The 8,774-nt window shown below is 42.6% G+C and overlaps 1 pseudogene; it reads right to left on the reverse strand.

Moving 5' to 3' along the window:
- Window positions 1–487: 487 nt before the first annotated feature.
- Window positions 488–1,470, reverse strand: LOC142086484 (olfactory receptor 10A7-like; annotated as a pseudogene).
- Between the last annotated feature and the right edge of the window lie 7,304 nt (window positions 1,471–8,774).

An 8,774-nucleotide genomic window follows, 5' to 3' on the forward strand; every position in this document is an offset into this window, starting at 1 on the left:
GTCTCTCCCATCAGTAGGAAGGACACTTCCAGGAGACGCAGCTCCTCCCTCCAATCATAAGGTACTAACTTGTTTCTTAGCTCGTTATTGAGGAGGGTTTGGGGGGGAGGGGAAGTTCCAGGCTATCACTTTTGTGATGGAGGAGGAAAACAAACTTTTTTTTTTCCAAGCTACAGACATCTTATACTTATGGAGATAAAGGTAAAATGATGGGGGAGGATAAGAATTTTACAATCTACTTCTGTAATATTCCTGCAGAGTCAGGTTTACTTATCTGTTTGCAAGGCCAGAGGTACAACAACAACAATTTATTCTGATATGCCGAGTAAAAAAGGCCAGATATTTTATGGATTTAACAGCAAAGGATTGCTCAAATAGCACAGCTCTTTTTGAAAGGCATTTCACTTCATTGATAAATTCCATTTCATTTTTTTGCCAGGGAAAAGAAATACCTAAGTTCTGTGCAACCCTGGATGCAGCCTGTGCATCACCTGGATGGAGAAAAACCAGCCATCTGCTTCCTGAGTAACCACTTGTCAATGCATCTCCTCAGACTTTGCTCGACTTCCTGATTCCTCAAGCTGTAGATGATGGGGTTGAGCACGGGGGTTACAACTGTGTAAGACAGGGAAACCATTTTCTTCATGTTGGATGAGAGGCTGGGCTTGGGTCGCAGGTGAATGGTGCCAGTTGTGCTGTAGAAAAGAGTCACTACCACCAGGTGATCTGCAGAGGTGCAAAAGGCTTGCCTCTGGCCCACAGACGAGGGCATCTGAGGAACAGTATGGATAATGCGAAGGTAAGAGGTAGCTATCAGAGAAAAGGGAATCATCGGTATTATGACAATAGCAATAAAAATCAGTAGTTCAAACAAGGCTGTGTCTGCACACACCGGCTTCAACACAGGAGAAACATCACAAAAGAAATGATTGACTGCGTTTGTCCCACAGAAGGGCACGGTAAACAACCATGTGGTGAAGCCCAGAGCTACAGGGACAGCAGACAGCCAAGACTCAATAGCCATCCTGAAGCAGCAATCCCTGTTCATCATGGTGGCATAATGCAATGGATGGCATATTGCCACTTGCCGGTCATAAGCCATTGCACCTAAGAGGAAACACTCAGAGGCGACAAAAAGAACAACGCAGCTGAGCTGCAAGGCACAAGCTGTGAAGGAAATAATTTTTCTCTCCGCCAGCAGAATCGCGAGCATCTTGGGGGCAATGCTCAGGCTGAGCAGATCTCTGTTGGGGGAAGATTCTTTAGGAAGTAGTACATGGGCACGTGTAGGACGGGGTCAGTGATTGTGATGACAATAATTAGAGAGTTCCCTATGAAGATGGCCAGGAACATGACGGAAATCAGTGTGAAAAATAAGAGCTGCATATTGCCTTGGAAGGCAAACCCCAAAAGTAAGAAGCGAGTAGTGACCGTTTGGTTTCCTGGCTTCATTTCCTCAACAGGTCCCATCCTAAAAGAGAAAAAAAACCAACCACACTACAAAAGGATTAGTAGCTTGGGACAGACTTGTGGTCTCAGAAATAGCTCCAGTTGCAAGTAAAATGGAGTTTAAAACATGAGGTGAAACTTGGATTGGATATGACAGTGACCCCAGTGTAAAAAATCTCAGTTGGGGAACCCCGTACAGGATCATCTTTAAGAGTCACAGGCTGGGATTCATCTTCTCTAAATTTGGTGAACAGAAGATAGACACACAAATTTCAAATAACCATTCTGTGTTTATTTTATATAGAAGGAAATGGATACCTCCACAGGGCAGGTCACCTTAGCGTAACAGTGGCATCTATGATGAGACTACGATGAGAAGAATTTCACTTTGGATGCTCTGGATGTCTCTCAGTTAACTTCAGCGTCTAAATGTCTATAGACATCTAAATGTGAGCCAGTCATCTTAGAATCACTTTATATTTAATGACGAGAAATATAGCACAAGATGGAATCACAATTTCTTTCCTTCTAAGATGGATGTCCAAGGATGCCAGGATTGGCGGTATTATTAGTAATGGAGTAGACAATGAGCAAATTTTTGGACAGCTGGAATTAACTGGAATTCATTTAATTATTGGTGCTCTAAGCTAGGTGATATGGAGATCCTGTGGCTTTCCACCTACTGGTTTGACTCAAGCAGAAGTGATCTACCTACACTCTTTTCATTGTCAACCCTGCAAAAGTACCATCCAAACCTAAACAAGTTTAAATTAATAAAAGTGTTCATGTACTTACGTTTGTTTCACCAAATCATATAAAATCCATATTCTGAGTTTTCACTTAAGGTAAGCTCTGGGGGGAAAAAGATGCTCAGCATACAAACAGCGGCCCACATAAAAGTGCCCACCAGCATCTACACCTTGCTGTCTTTTTCTGGGAATTTATCGTCTCATCAGATCTGCTAACAGAATTATTTGTCTGGGAAATTTCCTGGACTGTTCCAGCCAAAATATACTTGGCTGATTTTTGAAAGACACTTAAAGAGAATAATAGAATTGTATTTTTTTCCTGTATTTACACCATTGGGTTTGAGATAATGTGGCCCACAAGATCTGGAGTTTTGTTTTACTCTAAGAGAAATAAGGATTAACATTTTCTCTTGAGGACTCACGTGCATGAGATGAGAATATACATACGTGTAACAAAAATTCCAAACTAATAATGAGAAATGAATTGCTTAGACTCCCATGAAGCTATCTGTATGTCCAGTGGGATTTTGGCTTCCATCCACAGATGAAGGACGATTGTTGCTACCTACCCAGCAGTCAAACTGTATCACTAATAACGATAAAGTAGCTTAAGATTTTGGAGTCTTTGGGTTTTCAGGATTTCTGAAAATGCTTTTTTCTTTTCCTTAGCAATGATGAAAGAGAAAATGAGGAGATGAGAAAGTATAGACACTGTGACTCATTTGTTCAACATATTTATCAGCAAAATAGGCAGCTACAGTTGCCAAAGTTTTCTACAGGCAGTAGAAATAAGCAAGTACACTGTCCGTATAGTTAACGTTTCTCCACCAAAGAATACGAATCGCTGATGCCACGGAGCTTCCTATTTCTCTCGGATGAGTGAGTGAGTGATTCAGATGTAAAAATCTGCATTGCCAGTGCCTAAAGGGAGGTGGGATAGATTCCTCTTGTATATCGTAATAGCAGCTCCAGGCTCCAATTAGAAAAATAAACCATGGAAACACACTTATGTTTTGGTTTTGCCTTAGGAACCAGCTAAGAATGAGGAATAGAAACTGGAATAGTACCTTATGTTACTAAAACTGGTAGAGTTTTCTCTCTCTCTTCAGTAGGGGCAATAATTCCAAAGGCAGAGAGGAAGAGAAAGTATGAATAGAGAGAAAAAAAAAGAAAAAAAAAACCCTTTGTTTTCCTCTGTAAGAGGCAGCATCTCCTCCGTGATTCCAAAGGCTCCTACAGCTAGCGGGTGGAGGTATTTGAATTTTCATGTGCTCCCAGTAGGATCAGGTCGCCAGACAGCAACTTTTTAGTGTGATGAAATCATACGTTAAACGATCTTTTTTTATCCGTGTTCTATATAAATATGCAGTATGTTTTAGGACATACTAGCAGTCTAAGTATAGTATAAGCCAAGTTTCCTTCCACATGTTCAGAGTTGTACAAGTAAGTGATATAATTGTTAATAGTAATAATAATAAGAAATTCTCTTATTCTTTTTCTTATCTAGTTTACTAGTATTAAGGGAAAAAATGGAATTTTTTAAGGGGAATTTTTTAAGTATTAAGGGAAAAAATGGAAACCATACGTTGGTTTCCCAGTAGCTGAAGAGACTTCCAAGAGATCACAAAAAAATACTTGAGTAGCACTGGTGTTATGAATATAGAGCATTGCAATATGATACCAATGTATTACATAGTCCTAAATATGGCAAGCAATAGTACAATACCAGCTTATCTTATAGACTTTTTTTTTTTTTTACTGCTTTTGTCCACTTTGTTCTGGAAATGGTAGGTTTCTTTTGGTTGATGCCTGCTGGTCATCTGAAGCACTCTCCATGATGGTGTGGTAACTCAGCGTAAGACACAGGTGAAAAATTAAGTGATGTGAATTCAAGACTGAAGTATTTAATACTTAATCAACTCCAGCAAAGTCTAGGTTTGTATTCTGAAAAATCTAGAAAGACAAGTCAAACAAGTGGAACAAGAAGAAGTTGTTGTACCAGTGCATCACAGTTGGGAAACGTCCCAGAGGAGCCATTAATATTCTCCTGTTGCAAAAGGTTTCAGACTTGAGCCCTGACTCCTTGACTGTACACCGCGTATAGCGGGATCTCATCCTGCTTCTGGTCTGCCATGAGTTATGTGGCTTTCTCATTTGTGTGAATTCTCTCATTCTCTCATTTGTGTGAATGGAAATGTCTTTAGCCATGTGTGGTGGTCTGGTTTTGTCTGGCTGCCAGGCTCCCACCCAGCTGCTCTCTCACTCCCCCTCCTCAACAGGACAGGACAGGAGGAGAAAATGAAATGAAAAAGCTTGTGGATCAGGGAGATCACTTACCAATTACCGTCACGGGCAAAACAGATTGACTTGGGGAAAATTAATTTAATTTATTGCCAATTCAGATAGATTGGATGGGGAGAAACAAAGACAAAAGTAAATTGTCTTCCCCCCACCTTCCCCTTTTTCCCGGGCTCAACTTCATTTCTTCATGATATCTTTATCAATGATGTGGATGAGGCGATCGAGTGCACCCTGACTAAGTTTGCAGACGACACCACGTTGGGCGGCAGTATTGATCTGCTTGACGGTGGGAAGGTTTTACAGAGGGATCTGGACACGCTGGATCGATGGGTTGAGGCCAATTGTATGAGTGTCGTGGTTTAACCTCAGTCGGCAACTAAGTACCACACAGCCGCTCCCTCACCCTCCCCCCCCACAAGTGGGATGGGGGAGAGAATCGCAAGGGTAAAAGTAGGAAAACTCATGGGTTGAGACAAGAACAGTTTAGTGATTGAAATAAAATAAAATAAAATACAATACCATAAAATCATCATCCTAATAACAGCAATAACAATAATAAAAAGGAAAACAACAGGGAGAAAGAGAGAGAAACAAAACCCAGGAAAAACAAGTGATGCAACCACTCACCACCTGCCGACTGATGCCCAGCCAGTCCCCGAGCAGCGATCGCTGCCCCCCGGCCAACTCCACCCAGTTTATATAGTGAGCATGACGTCATATGGTATGGAATATCCCTTTGGCCAGTTTGGGTCAGCTGTCCTGGTTACACTCCCTCCCAGCTTCTTGTGCACCTCCCCGTTGGCAGAGCATGGGAAGCTGAAAAGTCCTTGACTTAGTAGAAGCACTACTTAGCAACAACTAAAACATCAGTGTGTTATCAACATTATTCTCACACTAAATCCAAAACACAGCTCTATACCAGCTACTAGGGAGAAAATTAACTCTATGCCAGCTGGAACCAGGACAATGAGGTTCAACAAGGCTAAGTGCTCGGTCCTGCGCTTGGGTCACAACAACCCCATGCTTGGGGAAGAGGGGCTGGAAAGCTGCCTAGCGGAAAAGGACCTGGGGGTGTTGGTCAGCAGCTGGCTGAACATGAACCAGCAGTGTGCCCAGGTGGCCAAGAAGGCCAACAGCATCCTGGCTTGTATCAGAAATGGTGTGGCCAGCAGGACTAGGGAAGTGATGGTCCTCCTGTACTCGGCACTGGTGAGTGAACACCAAATATTGTATTCTGTTTTGGGCCCCTCGCTACAAGAAGGACATGGAGGTGCTGGAGTGTGTCCAGAGAAGGGCAACGAAGCTGGTGAAGGGTCTAGAGAACAAGACTTATGAGGAGCGGCTGAGGGAACTGGGGTTGTTTACTCTGGAGAAGAGGAGGCTGAGGGGAGACCCTATCGCGCTCTACAACTACCTGAAAGGAGGTTGTAGCGAGGTGGAGGTCGGTCTCTTTTTCCTAGTAACAAGCGATAGGACGAGAGGAAATGGCCTCAAGTTGCACCAGGGGAGGTTTAGATTCGATATTAGGAAAAATTTCCTCACCGAAAGAGTTGTCAAGGCTTGGAAGAGGCTGCCCAGGGAAGTGGTGGAGTCACCACACCATTTATCTCCCCAGACTACTGTATCTGTCCCATTTTCTTTTTCTGTTTTTCCAGTGATAACCACCTGTGTGGATTTCGGTACCTCAGAGATTTAACTCTCCAAAGTTTTTCAAAAAGGAAAAGAAAAGATGTTACTACTGGATAGAAGAAGCTGTAAATCCCTGGAGGCATTTAAAAGACGTGTAGATGTGGTGCTTAGGGACATGGTTTAGGGGTGGACTTGGCAGTGCTAGGTTAACAGTTGGACTCAAGGACTTAAGGGTCTTTTTCAACCTAAATGATTCTATGATTCTGTGATTCATTCCCAAATCTTCTACCTCCTCCCCCTCTGAGTGGTGGGGGGTTGCAGTCAGTTCATTACAGTTTGCCTCTGCTGCTCCTTCCTGCTCACACTTTCCCCCTGCTCCAGTCTGGGTTCTCTCTGGGGGCTGCAGTCCTTCAGGATAAACCTGCTCCAGTGTGGGCTGTCCCCATGCCACAGATCTTTCGGGGAACAGCCCACTTTGGGGACTGAAGTCAGGCAGAAGTGTCCCTGACAGGTCAGGGTCTGCAGCCATGTGGCTGGATGTACATGTGTTCAGCTCGTCCAGCTCTCGCTTGTGACACTGCTGGGCCTGGCACGGCTTGTTTCCATCCCAATAAATACACAAGCTATGTTACCTTAACAACAAGCATAACCCTAAAATTAATTTTGCCCTGCTCTAGGTCTGCATTTCTTTAAGCACAGCTTAAGTGGGTGGTTGCCCCCACCTTCCCCTTTTTCCCAGGCACAACTTCATTCTTTCATTCCCAAATCTTCTACCTCCCCCCCCCGCGTTGTGGTAACTTGCAGTCAGTTCATAACCATTTGCGTCTGCTGCTCCTTCCTTCTCATGCTTTTCTTCTGCTCCAGCGTGGGTTCTTTCTAGGGGCTGCCATCCTTCAGGATGAACCTGCTGTAGCGTGGGCTTTCCATCAGCTGCAGTTCCCCACTACTAAAACCTTGCCCTGAACATCCAATACACCAGGAATTGTATAGTTGTCCTTTTATACTGGTAGTAGGCTGCCTTTTTCTTTTTAATCTTCTTTTTAATCTCTTTAAGTCTGACCTTTGGCATTTAAAGGGTTAAAACTTCCTGCCATTTTGAGTTACTTTGGCAGATGTCCTTCTGCAACATGTGCATAAAGAAACTACAGGTAATACACATCTTTGTTTCTCTGTACCGTGGAGTTGTCTACCAACCTGACCTACCTTCGTAAGATCTAAATGCTGTAGTGACCTCTCTTTTCTCAGAGGCATAATCCATAGTAAAGCCTGGATTTATGTTCTCTCCACTGACTATAAAGGCAAACTCAGATTTAGGCTCCTACCTGTAGGATGATGTATATAGGACTAATAGAACCCCATAGCTGAGTTCCCTTCACCAATAGGCACCAATCTCTTTCTCACAGGTCCAGAGTGGCACGCTTCAGCCTAATATGAATGTCTAAGATGCTTTAGATGAAATTGCCCATGAAGGCACATCTTTCTTTCGACTGCAGATGAAGACTTCTTACACAACCAGGTAAAGCGGATAGCTTAACCCCAGACTTTACCTGTGCTGCAATATAAAGCTGAAACTCGTTCATTATTTAGTGAATTACAGTAGTGAAAGAGTATTGCTATAGAAACAAGAGAATCACCCCAGCAGCAACAGCTTCAGACTCTATACCCCGAGGCCAGGAACTACCTAAGACAGCATGAACAGTTAGGGGGAGGGACTTCACCTCTTTAAACAGGATCAGCAGAACAAGTGTTGCAAGGAGTCCACCCCTTTTCTCTCAGGCAATTTTCTCGTTTGACGCTTTCACTAACTCACCGGCCCTTCACAGCCAACCTAAGAAGCTGATGCTGTTCGGAGCCTGTAGGAAGGGACAACAGCCTTGTACTGGAAGTGACCAGCAACTGATGAGTGAGTTTTAATTTTTGGCATTGTTACCCTTTAATTATTGTTATCTGTTTCTTACTGAGCTAATATACGCGTTCCACATTTGGAGGTATTAATGTGTTCAGATTAAAATGCTTAACAAGTAGCCATTTATATTTTAATTAATTGTTGACTGTTTGTAGTCATTACAGAAAGAAACAGGAATTCCAAAGGAATGATTTATCTCATCCATGAGATAAATGCCAAGAAAATATCTATTTCTCTCCACTACTTACAGATTAATCCTCACTAGGTAAGAGGTGGATTTCTGCATTCTAGATTTTCAAATTCAGTTATGATGTGGCTGTTTTAATATTAAATTAGACAATTTGCATTATTTATTTCTGTCTAAATGCCTCCTTCTTGGAGGACGAGCTGAGAGATATGTTTTTTTATGAGTAGCAAAGTCACCAAGAAAGTATGGAGTTGTAAAGAGAGAGATAAATATATTAGCATAAATAAATTAGCAAAATATGAGCAAATGAGCAACTATTTGCTTGTCTCCTTCTCCCTAAATGATGTTAGAAAAACTAAGTATTTTACCCTAGCTTTTTCCTCAGATTAATATTTAGGTCATTCATTGATACTAAACTAGGAGGAACTGTGGATTTCCGCGAGGGTAGAGAGGCCTTACAGAGAGATCTACATAGACTAGAGAGCTGGGCAATCACCAACCTTATGAAATTTAACAAGAGCAAGTTCAGGATTCTCCATCTGTTTCGCAGATG

Source organism: Calonectris borealis, chromosome 11 (genome assembly GCF_964195595.1).
Source record: "Calonectris borealis chromosome 11, bCalBor7.hap1.2, whole genome shotgun sequence".
NCBI lineage: Eukaryota > Metazoa > Chordata > Aves > Procellariiformes > Procellariidae > Calonectris > Calonectris borealis.